This window comes from Podarcis vaucheri (genome assembly GCF_965113315.1).
Source record: "Podarcis vaucheri genome assembly, chromosome: 9".
NCBI lineage: Eukaryota > Metazoa > Chordata > Lepidosauria > Squamata > Lacertidae > Podarcis > Podarcis vaucheri.
The window spans coordinates 82,232,805-82,256,262 of NC_138767.1; the positions used below are offsets into that span (position 1 = coordinate 82,232,805).

The 23,458-nt window shown below is 47.9% G+C and overlaps 1 protein-coding gene across 1 annotated transcript in view; it reads right to left on the minus strand.

Annotated features, from left to right (window-relative positions):
• Positions 1 to 23,458, minus strand: part of LINGO1 (leucine rich repeat and Ig domain containing 1) — a 750,774-nt gene that overhangs the window by 390,796 nt on the left and 336,520 nt on the right. The window lies entirely within an intron of this gene.

The following is a 23,458-nucleotide window of genomic DNA, read 5'->3' on the forward strand; positions in this document are numbered from 1 at the left end:
CACTAGAGGCCTCAGTCAAAATTAATTTGGTGGTCCCCATTCTCCTGTTTTAATTAGTGCTCTCCCAGGACTCTGCAGAGTCTAGAAGCCGAGTTTCTCTCACCCCCAATCCACCACACACACACACGCGCGCACACACACACACACACACACACCTCTTTCAGGGTGCTGTGCAATTTATGTACTCAGCAAATTAAATGAACAGGTGCGGGGGGACATGGCAGGATGGATGAGATGACACACTTTTATTTGGTGTGTTAAAAACATTTTATGGTACTTGTTTGTTCTACTTATGCCACCTCTTCCTTCAAATTTCCATCATTTCCTGTCCACTTTAAACTGGGAAAATGCTCTTCAGGGAAGAGATCTGCTGGATTTGGGCCTAGATGTGACTGTGGTGATGATCCTGTATCAAGACTATGCCAGTTGAGAGAGCAAGGGGGGCTCTGATGATTCAATGCTATTTGATTCAACAAAATAAAGAAATCACTGTCTGAAAAAAAGGAGTAGCACTGATTGGCTAGCTTTCTTTAAAGTAAAATAAGTTTTAGGTGAATCATTTCACTTTCAGTTGGCGCAGCCCAATCACATATTCAAGAAAAGCCAGGCTAATGTGCTCCTGCCTTAACCAAAAGAGTCATGCAGTGGACGATGCAGTGATTACTGTGGAAAGAATATCCTGAGTTGGACTCATCCAGCACCTTCTCTCCTCCAGGCTAAGCAGTGCAATCCTGCAGAAGTCTACTCAAAAGTAACCCCCATAGTCCAATGGGATTTGCTCCCAGAAAACTGGATGCTGGGTTGCAGTTTCCCTCTGTGGTCTTTCTAACTGGGCCTGCTTTCTGATCTGGAGGAGGAAACTGGGGTAAGAGGAGCCTTCTCCTGATGCAATTTTCTTCATGGATTCTGGGGTTCCGAATTACCTGGTCTGATTGATGAAATGGCACCACAACACCAGCACCCGGCCCATTTTTGCTGTTGCTGATGATTTCCAGGCATTGTGTGTGCAATGTGTGCACAGTTCTGGGTTGTTGTTTTTAAGGGGGAGGCTTCCAGAAGGCACAAATGCCTTTCCCCAAACCCCATGAGCCATATTAATCACCCCAGCTCCTCCTTCCCCGCCCTGCTGTCCCTGGTCCACACTCACTGCTCCCTCAGGGTGTCCCAGCCAGTCAGGGATTCTACGAGGAGCAGACTGATGTCACAGCAGCATGCAGCCAACCAGATTTGCTGGCATGATTATGCCACTGAAGGCTTATGGGAGCTAATGTTTTATGACCACTATTAAAGTCATTCTAAATGAGTGCAGGGAGGAGAGGGAACAGCCCTGTTGCTAGGCAATGGCCCTGTTCTTGCAAGGCAGGCAAGGAACATTTTCACACCTTTCTCAAATCCCTGCCTCAATGATCACCAGAAGAGGGGGGTGCTTTTCAGAGCAGAGGGAGGGATGTTTGGGAAAAGCAACCCCCCTTCCCATTTTGGATCAGTCCCAGTAATATGACATAGTACGACAGAGCCTGTAAGATGTTATAAGATGGAGAAAATGCAGAAACATGAGATCACTGCAAAGCCAAGGCTTCTGCTTGGGTGCAAGCTTTGACACAGAAGCAATAAATAAGCCAAGTCAGGGTTTTTTCTGTAACCTTCACAGCAAGGACTGTGCATACTAGTGAACACGTAATTACCTGTATAAATTGTAACAAGTGGGCAGGCTGCTAAGGAGCCAATAAATCTTGATGCTTATGAACCTCACTTCCCTGCACTCAAGATTGACTGCAGCCACTCTTAATTGCAAAGCATGGAACTGCATCCCCCACATACAAAAGCATTTCTGAATGAAGCACAGCAGGGAGATCTTCAGCACATTGAAGAACCTTCAAAAGAACTGGGGCCACAGAGGTGAGGAAAGGTAAATGCTGGGATGTAAAGGTTAGAATGTCAAGCAGCAATTAACTGCAAAACAGTTGCTCCAACCAAGGACTCATGGGCAGAATTTCATTTCAACAGGGCAGGGATGGGGAACTCCTGGCTCAGGGGCCATAATGCAAAGCCCCCAGCCCTTTCTGTCTGGCCCTCAGAACTCCCTGGGCCACACACCCCTCCTCAGTCTTGCCATGCACTCTCCTTGAGTATTTTTGTCTCACTAGGACGTGCCTTTGAACACAGATGGTGCTTCTTGCTTGCCTAGATGGAGGGGAGAGAGGGGAATGTTTTGCTCCTGGCTCCATCCAACACTGGCATGTGGCCCTTAAAAGCTTGCTTTAGAAAGGAAGGTGGCCCTTAGGCTGCAAATAAATTACCACATGCTTGGTAGGATAGTCAAGCTAGCAGCTTGACAAGAATCAAGGCTGGCTTATGTGAAAAGCAAGAGTCTCCCACCCCTTGCTGCCCCCACAAATTCATAAGCAAAAAAAAATGCATATGCAGAAATAGACCGTATTGGCTGCTGAAACTTTATTCAGTCCTGGCAATGTGAGCAAGGCCCTCCAATGGAGTAGTGACCAGCAGGAGATGAGCTTAGCCAGGCAGGTCACATGGCACACAGAGCTCCATGTCCTCCATGACCACATTTGCCACCTGAGGCAGATGCCTCCCTCGACCAGCACACCCTTGAGCAGCAGTTTGGCTGGGGCTGAGGGTTTTCAGCCTGCATTCCTTGCCCTGATCCACACAGCATGTCTGGTGGTGCTGTGAACCAGGAAGCTACCTGATCCCCTTGAGGGACCAACAGACTCACCAGTACATAGCAGCCTTGAACTGCTTGAGCTAGTGATCCATTCCTTCTGATTTCTATACAATATTACGTAATCTTGACCTCTCAGAGTAAAGTGAGGTTTGGAATTTAGGACTGAGTCCAGAAAAGTCATTGTGCCAGAAGACTGGTGAAGTGGAGCTTGCCCTCACACACCACCCTGCTCCTCAGAGACATGCCTCAGAATTTGGTCCAAGGGGTTGAGGAAGACTCCAGTGTAGAGCTGTGTGTGCACATGGTGGTGGGGAATGCAGAAGGCCGGGAGCAAGATTAAGTTTTGTTGCAGGAACAGATGTTGCTCTGACCACAATGTGTATCCCAGATCCCTCCCTTTCCCCTCAGTTATCCAACGAATTCTGCACTTCCTCCAGAATTGTGACATGCTTCTCAACATGTATCAAAGTACATCTTTAAATACATATTTTGAGAGAAAATAACATTTCAACACTTTTAAAAAATCACAGATTGATGCAAAAGCAGATGGAAACTGAATTATGGGTAAAAACATGCAGATGTGACATGGACTGAGAACACAGAGTCATCTGTTCCTGGCTCAGAATAAGTCATGCTATTTCTACTCAAAAACAGAGAATAGCTGGGCTTATTGCTGAGCCAATGCAATTCAATTTCTGAGCCAGAGAAGAATCCAGGTGAGTATTAGAAGCCCCTGAGACTTGCTTTCCTACAGCAAAAGTATGAGTCTTGGCCACGTCCCCAGCCTGAACAGCTTTGAAGGTCTTCTTGGGCAGGATGGCAAAGAAGATAAAGCTGATATATAGATAGAGCAGCAAGACTGGTTAAATATTCAAATAATATTAATTACTTCAGATGCTGACCTCTTCATGTTTTAAAAACACAAAACTAGACCTGAAAGGAATATTTGGCTTGTCAGCTCTTTTCTCATTTAGCTTGCATTTTATGCTCAATAGGATACCATGCGCTGCACGGATGTTTTCAGGGAGCCATCCACAACGATCTCTTTCATGTCACTTGAAGTATGACTGTACTTAACCATTTTGCCCACATGCACATGCCTTGTGCCATTCTGTAGTAGCTAGTACTGACAACACGCTGTCACTTCTATGGAAAACTCAAGTCCTCAGGATGAGCTGGTTAATGTCAGATACACTGCATGACTCAGAGCCTGGGGAAGCTCCTTGGGAGATACTAGAACTCTGGAAATTCACTGCCACAAGACAAGACACACACTAGATACAGCTCTTCCCTTTGTCCAACTGCCTACATTCCAGATATGCCAACGACAGAGATTTCTGCACAGCCACTGTAGGTTCTCTCCACTGTGGGCTGGTTTATGTCAGTTCAAGGTCACATTCCTGCCAGGCAAAAGTGCTCAAGGAGGGAGCAGGCAAGGAGTGCTGAGCAGCATGTTATGGGGAATGTCCCCAAGGCCAGATGAAGAAGTCGAAAGGCTTCCCAGCCTTTGGCTGCAATTCTCCACCACTGTGAAGGTGTCAAATAAAATAATATTTATTGTTGCTACTGCATTTCAACATTATCTTTAGTGCTTTTGTAAGCCAACTAGTGTGCTAATACAGGGGAAAGGCGGGGTGTTCATTTGTCATAGAAGTCAATAAGCCCAGCTACCATGCTCTGCCATGGGTTCCATTTCTTAGCCACTGTACAAAACGACAACCTGGGAGAAGGTTGGGAACCCACAATTGAAGCCACAGATGACTCTGTCTATGTTCCTTGCATGCTCCATTTTCATCTATTGGCGGCACTTGACATGCCCAGAGCTGAGAAAAATGGTAGGAGAAGCGTTAATTTGGGAGTGGCCAGTCTCTAGCCATGGTGATAAATTTGCCAGGGACCCAGGCATTTCATGCAGCTGCTTCTCCCTCTGTCAGCATGACAATGTGATTAATTTTCTGTGCCGATTAAGCTCATTTATCACAGCCATGTGACTCTGGCATAGCTTGCAGGGAAGGAAGGGAAGATGAAAGGAGAAAGTGAATGAGAGAACTGCAGGGAAATAAAGGAAGGCAAGTTAAAGAGACCCCTGACAGTTAAGTCCAGTTGCAAAATGACTCTGGGGTTGCGGCGCTCATCTCGCTTTACAGGCCGAGGGAGCAGCATTTGTCTGCTCCACAGACAGTTTTTCTGGGTCATGTGGCCAGCATGACTAAGCTGCTTCTGGCGAAACCAGAGCAGCGCACAGAAGCGACGTTTACTGGAGTGGTACCTATTAATATACTTGCCTTTTTGGCATGCTTTTGAACTGCTAGGTTGGCAGAAGCTCACCCCGTCATGGGGATTTGAACTGCCAACCTTTTGATCGGCAAGCCCAAGGTTCAGTGGTTTAGACCACAGCGCCAACTGCGTCCCTATAAAGGAAGGCAAGAGGGAGCTAATTCTAAGCTTAGGATGGAGACCAGCAACCCTCCCTGTCTTGCTGGGCTCCAGCTCCCATCAACCTCAGCCAGCAGGGCCAATGCTCAGGGATGATGGGATCTGGAATTTAGGAACACCTGGTTCACCACAGGTCCCCCCATCCCCCCCCCGCCCCAGTCTAGAGGAAGAGTAGGCTCAATTCAAGCTGTATCACCATCATCTTCTGTGGCTGATTACATGAAGGGGAAGAAAAAAAGGCAGGGGAAATGGGCCTCATCAGAAACACTTGGCACAATCTGGGGGAAATGGGAAGCAGAATGATAATAAGGCCAAAGAACCCATTTGGTTTGCTTGCTTTTTTCTCTTTCAAGAGATATGCTCAATATCCTAAGGACAGAAGAGGCTGCCAGGTCAGGCCCTACTTAGGGCACACCCTGAGCCTTGCATTCAGCCTGAATCCTTCCCAAACTTGTCTTGCTTCAGGATGTCCAGACTGAAACCTTGCCCTGCACTCAGCTTGAGTTTGGTCTGGCCTGGCTTTGCTTTGTCACAGAGCAGGACAACAGCTCCTTTGGTGACTTCTCACCTCAGGTTGTGAAAACCTCAGCTAATGACAGAAATCGGGGGAGTGGAATCTGATGGAAACTAACATATTCTAGGCAAAACAGCCCCACCCTCCTCCTGCTTCTCTCCTTCGATTAAGGTCTCCTTTCTTCCCCCTTCCCCCCTTCTGCTGCTGCCAGTGCAGCTCATTTGCTCTGAGTCTCCCCACCACTCTTGTTGCAGTGTCTTCTGTTGTTTCTTCCAGCCCTCTGCAAGGCTGCAAGGGTGGGATGGAAGCCCTCCCAGCTACAAAGCCATTCCAGAAGGCACCGTTAATATATCGTTACTGCCATGCCGGAAGTCTCTCTTGAAAGCATTCCAGAACATCCAAGTCTTCAGGCTGCTTTCTCTCCATTCATTCAGGAACTTGCTTGCAGCTGTCAGGTCATAAAGGAGGAACGAGCTTCCCTGGCTTCCCTGCGTTGACACCACATGCTGACCTATGGAAATCAGAGGCACTGCAGGCTATTAGAAGAATCTCAGGGTTGGTTCAGATGGCGAATTCCAACAGAATGAAGGATGTCACGAGTGATAGATCCACATAGTCCAAGAGACCCCGGTGCATTCTGAGTTCTTCCCTGTTTGTTTTCTTCCTTGTGTTGACCACAGTGACCTTGGAAGCCACCGATGGGATGCATCAGCTGCATCTGACCATGGACCTGTTCACTCCCAGCCTTCTCCCCTGATCACAGGCAAGAGGGCCAAGAACAGCTTCAGACTCATCGGATGGAGTTGATTTTTCCTCCCCGCACTGCACAGTGCCCATAGCTGGAGGGAGCTAGTTCATTCAGTCAGCCCCTGCCCAAGGCAAAATATCTTGAAAACAGGTCTGGTTGACCACAGTAGGGATGTAAGAGGAGTGGAAATGGCGAGTGTTTGCTTATTCACCCCTTGGTGAAATCAGTCCAGCAAATATGGTTACACCTCCCAGTGTTTTGATTTTCCAGGGACAGTCCTGGAATCACAGAAGCCATCCTGGTTTCTGATTTGATCCTGGAATTTCCTGGTTTTCCTTTTTCCCTCTCCTCCACCTCTTGGAGAACAAGTGGTGTGTGATTTTGTGTGTTTAGGTGTAAAAACAGAGTCCTGTTTAAGCTGAAAATAAAATCCCTGCACCAAATGAAGGAAATGGTGAAGTCCTACCTATAATTATGTAGGAAAAGGTCACCAATCCACTTTATATTTTTAATGGCAATTCTTCTGCAGCCAGCCATTTCTTAGGAAGCATGTGAAGTGTTTATTCCTTCATTGTAAATGGAGACTTACACTGCCTACTCAAAGTAACTCCCACTGTATTCAGTGGAGCTTACTCCCAGGTAAGCGGTAAGGTGCAGCCTTATACTTCAATCTTCGGCACCAACTCCCTGGGGCCCTGAGCACCCACAAAATTCCCCATGAAGAGGCCAGGGCTGGTGATAGAAGAGGGAATAGTGTGGGTTGAAGCCGACTTAGAAAGCTTGGACTCCACCCTTTCCTTACTGGACAAAATGGTCCATGTGACAAGCCAGGTCAGTTTCCCTCCTCTCCTTCCAGAAAAGGGAGGGGGCAGTGGCAGTGCCTGGTCTGCGCATAAGGAGTAGCTGAGCTCTATTGGGTTTAGCATTTCTAGTTGTGCTCCTGGTTTTGCCTCCAAGGTTACTGATTGCCCTTAGATTTTGGCTCCCCAGCTCCTGGCTTTCTCCCAGATTGCTGCCCACAGCCCAGGCCTCATCATAGAAGTGGAAGGGAACCTGAGGGTCATCTAGCCCAACCCCCTGCAATGCACGGATCTCAGCTATAGCATCTATGACAGATGGCTACCCAACCTCTGTTTAAAAACCTCAAATAAAGGAGAGTCCACCACCTTCTGAGGAAAACTGTTCCACTATCAAACAGCTCTTACTGTCAGAAAGTTCTTCCAGGCGTTAAGCATTAAGAATCTCCTTTCCAATGAAGCAAGCCATTGGTTTCGGTTCTAACTTCCAGAACAGGAGAAAACAAGTTTGCTCCCTCCTCCATGTGCAGCCCTTTAGGTATCTGAAGCTCGTTGTCTATCCCAACTCCTCCCAGGATCCTCTTTTCAAGGCTAAACATACCCAACTCTCTCAACCCTTCATCATCAGGCACTGCCCAGCGTTATATAGAAATACCCAAAATATCTCTTCCAAAAGCAATATGGGGTGAATTAGGAACAGTTTAAAAAAACCAACAACACAGGGACAACTATTCTAAAAAATAGGAACCTTTTGGAATTTATGCATTAAAAGAACAACCCTAATTAGATCTTCCCAGGACTACAAAGTACTGCAAAAATAATTATTCTGTCCTCAATCGATTAATTCACTGCTTACTTGATTAAGTAGCAAAATAATTACTGAGAAAACCAACACAGCTTTAGCCAACAGAGTTCATTTGTTACAGCTACTTTTTTAAAAAAATGTCTTCACATTTTTTCACTTCCCCCATTGTAACTCTTACAATGATATTAACCAATCAATCTAATGATGCAACGAATATCAGCTGAGCTCTGATTCTATAGATCAGTGGTTTCTAAATTTTCTGCCTTGAGGGAACCCCTCCCTTCACTGACTCAGACCCAAACTACACAACACTAAAGTGATGTGTTCAGTTTTTCATGTAAATGAAAGCCCTGGTGTGTGGCTTATCAGGCTTGGGGCAGCAGGAGTGGGGAGATGATTTTCATTCTTTCCCTTCCACCTACTGTGATCTTGACAAATCTCTCCCTGAAGCTGTTATCTGCATTGGAAAATTTCCCACCCAGTGCAAATTCAGCTGGGGATCATTTTTGCTACAATTGCAACGGAAATTGAGTGGGAAGGGTTAAACTTTCCCATCCCTACAGTCCTGAAAGCTATTCATTGTCCCCTCTTCCCGAAACATAGCCTGTTATTTGCACTTAGAATCATAGAATCATAGAATCATAGAGTTGGAAGAGACCACAAGGGCCATCGAGTCCAACCCCCTGCCAAGCAGGAAACACCATCAGAGCACTCCTGACATATGGTTGTCAAGCCTCTGCTTAAAGACCTCCAAAGTAGGAGACTCCACCACACTCCTTGGCAGCAAATTCCACTGTCGAACAGCTCTTACTGTCAGGAAGTTCTTCCTAATGTTTAGGTGGAATCTTCTTTCTTGTAGTTTGGATCCATTGCTCCGTGTCCGCTTCTCCGGAGCAGCAGAAAACAACCTTTCTCCCTCCTCTATGTGACATCCTTTTATATATTTGAACATGGCTATCATATCACCCCTTAACCTCCTCTTCTCCAGGCTAAACATGCCCAGCTCCCTTAGCCGTTCCTCATAAGGCATCGTTTCCAGGCCTTTGACCATTTTGGTTGCCCTCCTCTGGACACGTTCCAGTTTGTCAGTGTCCTTCTTGAATTGTGGTGCCCAGAACTGGACACAGTACTCCAGGTGTGGTCTGACCAGAGCAGAATACAGTGGCACTATTACTTCCCTTGATCTAGATGCTATACTCCTATTGATGCAGCCCAGAATTGCATTGGCTTTTTTAGCTGCCGCTAAAAAACTTGTAGTAAGGCTAAACATTTACAGTCACGTGATCCGTGCGGGAGGCAGGTTCACAACCCGCAGCGTTCGCAACCTGCAGTGCTGCATCTGCGCACGTGTGTGACGCGATTCGGCACTTCTGTGCATGCACATTACGCCATTTTGCACTTCTGCATGTGTGCAGGCGCCGGAACCTGGAAGTAACCCATTCCACTACTTCCGGGTTTGGTGCGGTCCGCAACCCGAAAACACTCAACCCGCAGCGTTCGTAACCCGAGGTATGACTGTAATAGGATACATTTCACTTTCATCTGCTGAGGACCCTTGAGCAGTTCTGCTACAAATCTTCAGTCCAGTGCAGAAGGCTCTGTGTCATGTTCTAGGGCACACTCTCTACATTGGTCTCGCCTCCTGGCTCACTCACAGGAACTCAGTGGCAGTTAAGTAGTTAAGTACTGTTGTGCATGTGCCAAAGAGTATCCTGAGAAGGAGGACAAATTTAGTGGATTCTTCACTGCACAGATTCAGCAGCTCCCAACAAGAGAAGATAATGAGATGAATTCTATATTTTCTCTTGTGTAGCCCACAAGACAGCAGATTGGGATGGAATCCTACTCCCAGGTGGTATCACATATGACTGGGCGTAGAGGATTGTATAACAAAACATTTCTCCAAAGTAACATTGAATAAAACTGTGCACACAGAAAGCAAGATTTCATGTGGGAGGTGTCTAGGTGAGCCTTCTCCCTGAGGTGTCAGCTTTCTGTGCGCAGAGAAACATTCATGCATAAAATCTCCAATCTATAGTCACCAGTGGTTGAGTCCAGGAAAAGTTTAACCTCCCTATGTAAGATTAATACTATTGCTACAAGTTTGTCATGGACTTTGGCTAGAACAATAAACTTAGGAAATATAATATATTAGATTGGTGTGAACTGAGTTTCTCTTGCTGTAACTAGATGAGACAATGATTCCTGCATTCCAGGGGGTTGGACTAGATGATCCTTGGGGATCCCTTCCAACTCTATGATTCTATTAGCAACTTGTGATCACCTGTCTTCTTTCTTTAGGAAGATTAAAGAGTTTATCTTCTTGGAGTGAGGCTGTTGCTTCCTGAATTGGGTTCACTTACTTCCAGGGGCATCACCTGCCACATGACCCAAACTGATATGTGAAGTCAGGGGCGTCTTAGTGGTGTGGGGCACCAGGGTGCCAGATTTTGGAGGGCGCCACAGGCTGAGTGTCTGGGAAGGAGAGGCAGGGCAGCCCAGTCCCCTCCTCTCAGCTGCCCATCAGAGCGCGCGCGCTGTCTCCGGCTCAGGGAAGCCCCTTTGCATCCCCTCCCGCTGGGGCTGCCTGGGTGCCTGGCGGGTGCAATCGGGGGCGGGCACGGGCGGGGCGGGCGTGTCTGTCCCGACCATCTCTGGCCGCATCGCTGCCTGCGCGCCTCCCTGCGGAGTCTGCGAGCGGAGCCCGGCACCCAGCAAGGGTGGGAGAGCCGGGGAGCCACCTGATCTGCTTGCTGGCCCTCCTGTCGTGCGGACTTCCCCGGATGGGGGCAGGTAAGGGGTGCTGGGCGCTTAGAGGGAGGCTTCACGGGAGGCCGCCTGGGCTGCGATCCGGGCGCCTCTTACTTACGTGCAGCTCGTGTCGGACGACGCGATGCAAATGAGCCGGACCGAAGTCCCCCCCCTTAAAAAAGGTCAACAACTCTGGGAAATGGGGGGGGGCACCGGAGAGATATTTGCACCACGGCGCCGGATATGCTTAAGACGGCCCTGTGTGAAGTCATCCTATTTACTATCTGATCCCTTCTTGGCTGAGATTGTCTATGTGGTGACCAGTCAAGGAAGAAGATGCAGTGAATATAAGAAGAGCCTGCCAATGGCTCACCTAGTCCTGCGTCCTGTTCTCACCGTGGCCAACCAGATGTATGTGGGAAACCAGCAAGCAGGATTTGAACACAAGAGCACAACCCCCTCATGTCTTTTCCAGCAACTGATATTCAAAGGCATAGAGCCTCCAGCACTGGAGGCACAGAATAGCCATTCTGGCTAGTAGCCATTAATCACCCTCTCCTCCATGAATTTGTCTAATCCTCTTTTAAAGCCATCAAAGTTTGTGGCCATCGCTGCCTCCTGAGGACCAAGCTCCATCGTTTACCTATGTGCTACATTAGAAAGTACTTTCTTTTATCTGCCCCAAATCTTCCAACGTTCAGCTTCATTGGATGTCCATGAGTTCTAGGGAGGAAACTAGGAGCAAAATAGCTGCAGAAAATAAGTATAATGGCAGCAAAGATTTGCACTATTTAGGCTTTGAGAATCTGCAAGACATGGATCATGGAGCATAGATCATAGATCACGGAAGAGGAGGGATTGACAAGGGGCTCATCACCAGCAGCAGGTGCCTAATGTTGCTGACCCTTGGCACCAGCGCTGTCTGTGAATGAATGGGCCAAAGCTCATTCTGCTCCTCACTGCATGCAAGGGAAGGTGACTCAAAGCTCCCTTTCACGGTTAGCATTAAACAGTGTTTGTTGTTGCATCCAAACACAGCAAACAATGGCTTGTTCAAATCAGTTAACTAGCCAGTATGTCAACATTCAATCTTGCTGGTCCAATCCTCTCACTTGCTGGCAAACTGAGCTTTGATATCTTGGTTTGTTAACCAACAGAAGTACTCTCTCCACCATGTCTGATTGCACCAAAGGGGGCAGTTCTCCCTGATAGAGTGCCCAGAAGTAGTGATACTGCAGCTTGCATTAACTCCCATGGCTCCCACCACACTGCTAGCAGAACCAGAGGGTTGGCAGGTTGGCACAAAAAAAAAAAAAGGAATAGATCTGGCACCCCTGATTTAAAGCTCTGCTTGGGAAAACATTTCAATTCCCCTTTACAATAATTTTGACAGGAAACCCAAACCAATAAAACATTTGTCACAACCCTAGTTGACTTTTAACATGCGAGTGTTGCACATGGGGCGTGTTTCATGGCTTATTTTATCTGCACGCAAGTCTGAGAGGGGCTGTTCTGCAGAACTCGGGGGGGGGGGGTTGCTGGTTGCATCCCCTCCAGTTCAGTGGCATTTTCAGTTCTGACTGCAATCATGGCCTATTTGCAGGGAGAGGCGAGCTGATTGCAGAAAACCTTTTCCCTCCTTCTGTCAAAAGGTAATCAGGGCTGTCAACATTGACAGCAGAACCATCTATTTGTCAGAAGAGATCCTCTCCTGCCCAGCAGCCTCATGCATACAGTATCAAATCGGGGTCATCGTGTTCAGGCTTTCAGATCTCTGATGTTAAAGTAGGAATTATTCCAAGGAGTGCTTCACAAACATGCACACATTTCCTTGGGAGAAGCCATGGCACTTAAGCAATCTACGTTTCTAGAGTCAATGTATGACTCTGCCCAGAATCAGAACTGGATTAGATATCTTCTTGGAGAAAGTGGAGAACTCTAGCACTGTCATATACAGGGGCTATGCAAAGTCAGCACACTCTTTTTCTTTTCCAAGTGACACAGTGGATCTGTGTGTCTGGCTGTTAACCAGGAGGTTGGTGATTTGAGACCCCCCCTCCCCTGGGATGGCTGTGAGCAGGATTCCTGCATTGCAGGGGGTTGGACTAGATGGCCCTCGGGGTCCCTTCCAACTCAACAATTCTATGATTCTTCTTAAAAGTTTTCTATTTACATATGTTTATTTATAACATAACAAAATATAACAACAGGTGTTAAATATAATAAAAGTAGAAAGGGATATCTAGAGCTAAATATATAGGAACAGATTTCTGTACCCAAAGAGACTCCATTTCTTCATAAAGACATTATCTTGTTACCTGCTGAGTAAGCATACTCAAGGCTGGATGGATTCGTCAAGGCTGCCAATCCAACAAACACCCCACCTGGAAAGCTTGCAGAGAATCCAGTGCAGCCCAACACAACACCCTACCCCAAGATCCAGAACCCCTCCTGCCAACCCCGGGACTTGGGCAGCAGAGCCAGCCTGAATCCAAGCTGAAACCTGGACTTGAAGACACAGCACATATCTCACAACATCAGCTGTTCCATCTGTGAGTCCTACTTGAGTGGAAGAAGCTGCCACTAAGCTTGCTGGGTCCTACTGGCATTCCAGGAATGTTTTTGTCAGCTGCAAAACCTCAGATTTACTACCTGGATGTTCCAATGCCGCAGCTCTTCCTAATTGGCTCTCTGTGCTCTGGCTCCTAGTTGAACAGCTTCCTTGTGACATAAGCATTTTTAGCTCAATTTAGAGTCATTTTACCAAAATTATTGGTTGGGTCCAGAGATGCGTGAATGGAGAACCACTATGCAATGGGGCTCTCCCCCTCCTCCTCCTAGGGATGGACTGGACGGCTGAATTATGTCCTGTTTCACTCACTGAATGCATAGCTCAGGCCCATCCCATTAGGTCTTATTCCATCCTGTCCCATTGTTCTCATTTTGTACATAAAACACACCATTGCCAAGGCTTTTCGGTGCATTCACTGGCAAAATATGCACTTTGTATGCACTTTTCCATAAAGTAATATTTTTGTGCAAACCATTTGTGCACTGGGAATGCACAGCAAAATCCAACAAAGTGTACAATCCAAATAGAAGTTTTTGCAAGTTTGGAAGGATCAGATCAGGCCACTCCACTTTGAAATGCAGATTGGATAGACTTTTCCTCAATCCCTACCTCCTGCAGCACTGTGCACCCTGCAAAAAGACATTCCCAATAATCTCTCGCTGCCTAGAATGTGACATGGGGTGGGGACCTACAACTGGGGACGTGATGGAAATTGGGAACTCTGTTGGACTCCAGTACTAAAATCTGAAATGCAGTCTTTTAATGAAATATCCTCCAAAAACTGGGTTCTTTCTGCTGTCATGAGGTGCTTCCTTGCCTCACCTGCCAATGGTGTCTTATTTGCTCTCTGAACTGCTCTATAAATATGTATTTTTCATGAGAGAAAAATGGTAATCATGTCCCATCGGAAAACACACAGGTGCCACCCTGTGCCAAGTTGTTCTGCAGCAGAGAGGAAAGTGGAAAGTAACACAGAGACTTTTGATGATGTTTTTGAGATGGAACATACAGAGTTGCTTAAGGCAGTCCCTCAACTTCTGCTGGTAAAGAGTTAGTAGTGTTTTGAATCTCATAGGGTTCCTCTGCTATCAAAAATTAAAAGTAAAGCCGAGCTGAAATTTCTCAAAAAACAGTTTTCTGGGGTTTGGAAACTGGGATTTTTCTTTTTCTTAAACCTCTTAGCAAAAGAAGGTCACTTTCCAGAATTGTTTCTGAATACTATCCACCATATTTGGGTTGCAGATGGTCCCACCCCCCACAGCATGGTATCCCAGAAGGAAAATATGTGTAGGTTGTGGTCCGGGATACAAAATGGTAGTCAAGGTGCAAAAACACTTTGCACTGCCAGCAAGGCCAAGCATGCAATAGAGGAAAACAGTACCTTAAGGGGGGAAAGAAGTATGGAAATACTACCAAATAAAGATATAAACTGCAAGTTGGGTTCGGTTGCTTTTGTGTGACAAAAGGTGGTCATACATTATGCATGCTTGTTTGTTATGGGTTGAATCTTAGGAACCACAAGTGAAGTTCCATTACAAGAGTGGAACTTTCCATCCTTCCCCACTGTACCTCTAGAAAGTTATTCCCGGGGACTGTAGCACTGTGAAGGAGGTGGATATGGGTGCCACAGCTGTAGGGAGCTGGCCAAAAATAAAGGGCATCATGCTTGGGCGAATGAAAATACCTTTCACGTGCACAAGAGATTCATTGGATCCAATCCAATGTGAGATCCTCCAGCATGCGTATTAATATCTAAAAAGACGCTTAGCATCTAAAAAGACATCTGAATATGGTTCTGAAACTTCAGCTGGTTCAGAATTTGGCGGCCAGGTTGCTTACAAGGGCAAGACGCTTTGAGCATATGAGGGGAAAAGAGAGGACCCAAATAATTACCGCCCAGTCAGTCTGACATCAATACCAGGGAAGATTCTGGAACAGATCATTAAGCAAACAGTCTGTGAGCACCTAGAAAGGAATGCTGTGATCACCAATAGTCAGCATGGATTTCTGAAAAATAAGTCATGTCAGACTAACCTGATCTCGTTTTTTGACAGAATTACAAGCCTGGTAGATGAAGGGAACGCAGTGGATGTAGCCTACCTTGATTTCAGCAAGGCATTTGACAAGGTGCCCCATGATATTCTTGTAAAGAAGCTGGTAAAATGCGGTCTTGACTATGCTACCACTCAGTGGATTTGTAACTGGCTGACTGCCCGAACCCAAAGGGTGCTCATCAATGGTTCCTCTTCATCCTGGAGAAGAGTGACTAGTGGGGTGCCACAGGGTTCTGTCTTGGGCCCGGTCTTATTCAACATCTTTATCAACGACTTGGATGATGGACTCAAGGGCATCCTGATCCAGTACTGAAACCAAAGTACTCTCCAAAGGTTTCAACTTTGCAGTCGCCCCGAGACGCATCCCCACGGAAAACATCATATGCGGAGTCGAAGCTAGCCTGACCAAAATCGACCCAGATGAAGCCAATAAAATCAGACTTGAAGTCACCAACATCCTCTGCTCCAGCAAACCACCCAGAAGCAATTTACACAAAGAAGAACAGAAAGCACTCACCAACCTGAGGAAAGACAACAACATAATCATTCTCCCAGCAGACAAAGGCAACGCCACTGTTGTGATGAACACATCGGACTACCAAGCAAAACTATCAAATCTACTCCAAGACCCTACCTACCAACCTATAAAAACAGATCCCACCACCTATCTGGAAAAAACCACCAAATCCAAAATAAAAGCCTCTCCTATCAGTGAAGAAATCCAGCTAAGAATCATCCCCAGAGAAAAATCTTCCAGATGCCCCAAACTCTACGGTCTCCCCAAGATACACAAAGAAGGAACACCACTCAGACCAATAGTCAGCTCCATAGGCTCACCTCTACAAAATCTCGCTAAATTTCTCGCTAAGCAACTTCAGCCCTATGCAGAATCCATCGCTTCACACGTTACTAACTCCTTCCGGTTCATTGAAACAATAAAGAAGCAATACCTACATCCCGATGACCTACTTGTGAGCTTCGATGTTGTATCTCTCTTCACTCAAGTGCCCATTAATGAAGCCTTGACAGCCATTCAAAACAAATACAACCCCCCCAAATACATCCTGGACCTGACCAACCACTGCCTAACCAACACGTACTTCATCCACAATGGACAAAGATACAAACAGATAGAAGGAGCACCTATGGGATCACCCCTCTCACCGGTCATCGCAAATTTGTACATGGAACACTTTGAAACCAATGCTTTAGACAAGTCAGAACACAAACCCAAACTTTGGCTCAGATATGTTGACGACACCTTTGTAATTTGGCCACACGGGAAAGAAAAACTAGATAGCTTCCTCACACATCTCAACAGCCTACACCCCAAAATACAATTCACTATGGAAATAGAAGACAACAACCAACTGCCCTTTCTTGACGTCCTAATCTACAAAAAACCTGATGGCTCCCTAGGACACACTATCTACCGGAAAAAAACACACACCAACCGCTACTTACATGCACAATCACACCACCACCCTGCACAAATAAACTCCGTAGCCAAGACTCTCATCTCCAGAACCAAACGCCTGGCTGACAAAGACCACTTGACAACTGAGTTACAGAATCTCTCAAATGTGTTAATCGCCAATGGATACCAGAAAAACAGGGTTACGAAGCTAATCCAAAAAGAAACACCCCCCAAAAACCAAGACACAGAAGAAAACAATGGCATGGCCCTCCTTCCTTATATCAAGGGCACTACAGACAAAATCAGCAAAATCCTCCATAAACACAATATCAAAACAGCCTTCTGCACCAACCAAAAAATAGCCAATATCCTCAGAAACCCAAAAGACAAAATCCAGCTGGAAAACCAAGGGGTCTATGAAATACCCTGCAAAGTCTGCCCAGCCACGTACATTGGACAAACAAACAGACGAATAAATGCACGTATCGCAGAACACAAGAATGCCGTCAAAAAAGAAGAAAAAACTTCCTCTCTTTTCCAACACATGAAAGAAACAGGACACGAAATTAATTTTGCAGATTCCAAATTGCTCTTTAACATGGAACATCACCACAAGAGAATAATCATGGAAGCCATCGAGATAGAGAAACACCCTCACAACATGAACAAGCGTGACGACACGTCCCGCCTGCCAGACATCTGGAAATTAGCCCTCCCCACAAAAACCGACACCAGAACCAGAGGCACACAGAACGCCGTCACCAATCAACCACACCAGACCCAAACCCAGACCCTCTCCACAGACATATTACAGACTCCATCCAGTAGCCAAACTATAGTGGCACCTCCGGATGCTGCACCCCCCTGCAATCCCTACACAGATCTGGCTGGCACAAGGCACAAAACCACAGCTCGCCCCTATACACGAAGCCAAGCCAGAGCACAACTAAATGCAGCACAGCCATCTTCTCAGAAAAACTCTTCACAAGCTCAAGAGGTCAAGACACAAAAGCTTTAGCAACTAATCTACACTTAATGACCCACCCAGTGGTATTCAGAATATCACTCATGAAATCACTCAAGATATCCCTCAAGTAATTAAGGAACAAAAGAAGAAAAGGCACACTAATCTAGGAACTTCCTCTCTGCCCAGAACGTTGGAGGCTATACACCACACCCCTCAACAGTATTTATAGGAACTCAAACACCAGATTCTGCTCTGTTCCAGTAACAAGAAGCCGAAAGCACCAGCCTGAAGATGACGAGTGAGACCTCGTCGAAACGTCGCACAGACACCCCGACTCTTACACGGGAAGACACCCGAAGACACCAAAACCTGCATTCCTGTACCCGTGAAAATCTACGAAAGCATATATATATATATATATATATATATATATATATATATATATATATAAAGACTATATAGAAAGTATATATAAAGACTACGGATTTGTGTCACTGCCCATTTTCATGAAAGATTTATTCATGCATTTTGCACAATGCCACAATCCCACATGCAACTTTTAAAAAGGATGGGAAACACTGGGCTATGCAGCTGAGGGTGCACCGCTTATTGCCAGCAGTGCAAAATAGCTCTGCTTTGCTAATACCTGTTTAGCTGAGTAGGAAGGAGTTACAGTCCAGCAGCGTAAAAGGTAAAGGTACCCCTGCCCGTTCGGGCCAGTCTTGACAGACTCTAGGGTTGTGCGCTCATCTCACTCTATAGGCCGGGAGCCAGCGCTGTCCGCAGACACTTCTGGGTCATGTGGCCAGTGTGACGAAGCTACTCTGGTGAGCCAGAGTTGCACACAGAAACGCCGTTTACCTTCCCGCTAGTAAGCGGTCCCTATTTATCTATTTGCACCTGGGGGTGCTTTCGAACTGCTAGGTTGGCAGGCGCTGGGACTGAACTACGGGAGCGCACCCCGCCAAGGGGGTTCAAACCGCCGACCATGCGATCGGCAAGTCCTAGGCGCTGAGGTTTTACCCACAGCGCCACCCGTGTCCCTTATATACCTGTTTAGCTGAGTAGGAAGGAGTTACAGTCCAGCAGCGTAGTCCTGTGTTATCCTAGTGCATTGGCCTTTTCAGGAAATTGGAGTCAGCGGGCACAGTTGTGAAAGCAGGGGACAGATTGGAGGTTTCAGCCTTGGGTATCTGGATGCCTGGCCTACCCAAAGATGGAAAGCAAGGGCAGAGGAGCAGACCTGGTTGCTGTCTGACTGTATGCTTAGAGCAGGGCTGGAGAAGGGGCGTGGGGCAGGGCTGACGTTGTCGGTCATTTGGAGGCCTGCCCCGGAGAGACGGAGGCACGCACTCCCCTGGACCACCTTGACACGCATGTCGTAACCCGGGTCACCTCAGTCGTGCGAATTCGCGCCCAGCCAGGCCTCCCCCGCCGCGCTTCCCATTGCTGGGATTTGCCCGGCTTTCAATCTCAAGGGAGGGAGGGAGGCTGCTCAAGACGCGAGTCGGAGGGGCGGCCTTCCGGCGGCTACGAGGGAGGATTTCACCCCGCCGCCTCCACGACCAGGCCTTCGCTTCACCCAGGCGCCCCATCCCTCCACCTTTTGCACACGCCTTCTTCCCGCACGCTTATGCACCCGTTCTTACGTGCAAAAGGCGGCGGCAACTGCAGCTCCTCCTCCTTTAGAGACGAGGCGGGCACTTGCTGCTGCTGCTGCCACTCGCTGGAAGCTTGCGATGGCTCTCCGTCAGCGAAGGCTTAATGGTTCCTCCCCTCCTCCTCCCCCCCCGCTTCCAGGACGAATGGTACAGCCGGAGAAAGAGCGACACTCGAACTCTCGTGAGGAGGAGGAGGAGCCTCCGACTCCCCTTAACACCTTCCCCGCCAGCTGCGGCTCTCCCTCTCTTACAACAGCCCTTCACATTTCAAGCGGTATCTCCTACCACTTTAAAGAGCGGCGACTTACCCCCCCCCAAGGAATCCTGGGAACTGTATTTTGTTAAGGGTGCTGAGAACCGTTAGACTCCCACGGCACACCAGGCAACATCTCGCGGCACACTAGTGTGCCGCGGAACACCGGTTAGGAAACACTGTTCTATGCAAACCTTCCAAGTGTCCCTATTTTTCAGGGACAGTCCAGGTTTTACAGAAGCCATCCCAGTTTCTGATTTGATCCTGGAATGTCCCTCTTTTCATTGGAGAATTGTTGGAGAGTATGTTCTATGGCTTTTTATATGTGTTTGTGGGATAGGCATTATTGGTTTGTTTTTGTTTCAATATGTATTTTTTATTCTCATTTTGCATTTTTTCTGTTGCAGACTGTCCTGGGATTTTATATATATATATACCCCCTATACCCATACCCCCTATACCCACAGGTCTCAGGGCAGTTCACAGAATAAAATCAGAATATAAAACCACAAAATATATAATCAAAATAAAAACAACAACAACCCAATAAGCCCCCCCCTACACACACACACATTTTAAAGGGCATAGGAAGTCAATCAAATCAACCAAAAGCCTGGTTAAAATGGAACGTTTTTGAGTGGCAACTAAATGTAAAGGCACCAGGCCGACTTTGCTGGGGAGAGCATTCCACAGTTGGGGAGCCACTGCAGGAAAGACCCGTTCTTGTGCTGCCACCCTCCAAAGCTCTCGAGGAGGAGGCACACAAAGAAGGCTCTCAGAAGATGATCTCAGGGCAGTGGCGGAGGAACAGGATTGCAGAGGTATTCCGGTGCGGTGGCCCCCCAGACACGCGCCGCGCACCCCCCACGTGCCGGGCATCAAGGCCCCACAGGTGGAGTGTCACGCCTTGTGGGTGGCGTGCCACGCCCCGGGAATGTGCACCATGCCCCCCGGAAGGGTGCCGGCCACGCCCCCCACCTGCTCACTGCCCCCGGTAGCAGAGCATGCAGCTTCGCCAGTGTCTCAGGGTTCGTGTAGGATCATATGGAAAGATGCAGTCCTTGAGGTATTGCGATCCTGAGCCATTTAAGGCTTTATGGGTCAAAACCAGCACTCTGAGCTTTATACATAATAACTGATTAGCCCTCGAGTAGTTAGAGATGCTGCCAGGCGGATTCGGTGTTGAGGCGCTCCTGGCAGCAGCTGTGTGCACACATAGCAAAGGAGAAGTGCTGGGAGTTGCTTGAAGCAGCCAAACGTCCCAGCCTGGCCCTGTGTATAATACATAACAACAAATGAATGGAAAGTGGGTGGGTGGGGGGAATCCATTCATTCCAAATTCCCCTCTGACCTCAGTAACACATAAGGCTTGTTCACAAGTTACGCTAGATGCAGGTAGAAGCACTCCCTACACATACACAAGTGTTCGTGTAAATGAGTGGTCACATGATGCCTCCCTGCCAGCTGCAAGAAGCCAAGGGAGGAAGTGGTGAAGGGAGTCATCCCCCTTCGCCATCAGTGGTGCCAGGGTTGGCACAGGCTACTGGCTCTAGCACATCTGAAGGAAATTGCCATTATAAGCAAGTGTACAGCACCCCACTGCTTCTTGCTGTGGCCTTTCAAAGCTCAGGGAAGCCCTGAGTGCCTTTGGTTGCTCCCACTGTCAGGGATCATCTCATCTAGGCAGCCATGATGCATCTGAACAGGTGGTATTTTAATTGGAATTTAGGTGTTTAATCTCTCTGTGACAATTCATAACAGAAGCACTTCCCTTAAAGTGGAAGGATAAACAAAACCTCTTTGCTGCAGGAGTAGAGCAGTTCACAAAAAAGAAAATAGAAAATACACAATAAAACAAAAACAAAAACAAACCAATAATCTCCCTCCCACAAACACATTTAAAAAGACATAGAATGTTAATCAGCCAAAGGCCTGGTTGAAGAGAAACATTTTTGCCTGATGCATAAAGATATGTAATGAAGGTGCCAGGCGAGCCTCTCTGGGGAGGGCATCCCACAAGCAAGAAAAGGTCCATTCCCACACTGCCACCCTCCAGACCTCTTTCAGAGGAGGCACATGAAGAACGGCCTCAGAGGATGATCTCAGGGCCCAGGCAGGTTCATAAGGGGAGAGACAGTTTCATAGGCATAGGCTAAAACTAGCACTTTGAATTGAGCCCAGAAACTAATTGGCAGCCCGTGCAGTTGGGCCAGGATTGGTGTTATATGATCAAATGGTCTTGTCCCAGTGAGCAACCTGGCCACTGAATTCTGCACCAGCTGAAACTTCTGAACCATCTTCAGCAGCAGCGTTATGTATAACATATTGCAGTAATCTAACCAGAACATTGACAAAAGAAGTTAGGTTCTCCCTGTCCAAATGGGCCACCAGCCGAAGCTGATGGAAGGCACTCTATGCAGCTGAGGCTGTCTGAACCTCAAGTGACAGCAAAGCATCCAGGAAGACCCCCAAGTTCCCTACCCTCTCCTTCAGAGGGAGGATAACCCCCTCAACCTTCCAGCCATCTGGTCTAGGGAACCACCCACCCACAGTGTCTCAGTCTTAGAAATGAAATCAAATGAGCATTCTGGGGGCAAACTGTTTTAGGAAGATCTGAATTACCACCTGCCAGCTTGTTTCAGAAGAATCTCTGGTTTAGGCCTGTGATAACATGAAAAAGTGCTTTACCTCCAATTCCTCTACAAATCAAATTAGGCCTTGATTGATGAAGGAGACATACAAGTCTTCTACGTGAGTCGGTCAAGTCCTGTGACCTGTGACCTCCAAGGCCAGCTTGCTCAACTGCCCTCCTTTAGGCAAAGTCGGTTGCTCCTCCTCCTCCTCCTCCTCCTTCTTCTTCTTCTTCTTCTTCTTCTTCTTCTTCTTCTTCTTCTTCTTCTTCTTCTTTGTGATGGCCTGGGAATCCGATTCAGCGGCTGAACCGGAGGAATCCCAGCCTGCACAGGAGTCCCCGCCTCCAGGGCCGGCTGAACTGGGGCAGGGCCTTGATTCTGAAGCGCCTGCACCTGTGCCGGATCCTCAGGAGCAGGCACCAGGTGAAACCATTCTGGCCCCAGAGGTGCTTGAGGACTCAGTGCCTACAGGTGAGTCTCCCCCTGGGTCCAGGAACCCTTCAGCCTCTCCTGAACTGCAGAGGCTCAGGGCAGAGAGGCGGAGGGAACTGGTTTCTCCCAGGAGGAGTGCTCGCCTTAAGGCCAGAAGAGGCGGGTCTCCTGGGGGCCGGGACCGCCCCTGGCCTCAGAGAAGATAAAGGCCAGTCAGCCCGGTCCCAGGTTGCGGGAGCAACGTCATTGTTGAGTACCTGTTCCTGCCCGGACCCAGTCTGGTTCCCCCAGAGTTCCTGTCCTTGCCCGGCTCCTCGCTGTGGACCCCACTTCACCCGTGGAGGACTGTCTGCTGACCCTCGACTCAGGTTCTGGACCTCGCCTCATGGTAACCTCCCCCCTGGACCAGCACAGTTTGCTCCCGCCACACCCACACTCCCCCTTTGTTGGGGTGCGTTTGGGAAGAGCCAGAGGCCATGGCTGACCAGGCAGCTGCGCTGGTGGCATTGGCCCAGGAGATCCAGGCCTTGACCCACACCATTCAGCAGCTAAGCGATGTGGTTACGGCGCTTCAGCAGCGGTTGGACGCCCTACCAGCTCCTGGGGCCGACGCCCCAGCTCCAGGCAAGTACCCAGTGGCCTTGCCAGAGAAATTTGATGGGGACCTGGCCAGCTTTCCCACGTTCCTCGCCCAAGCCAAGTTGTATATTCAGGGGCGAGCCCAGAACTTCC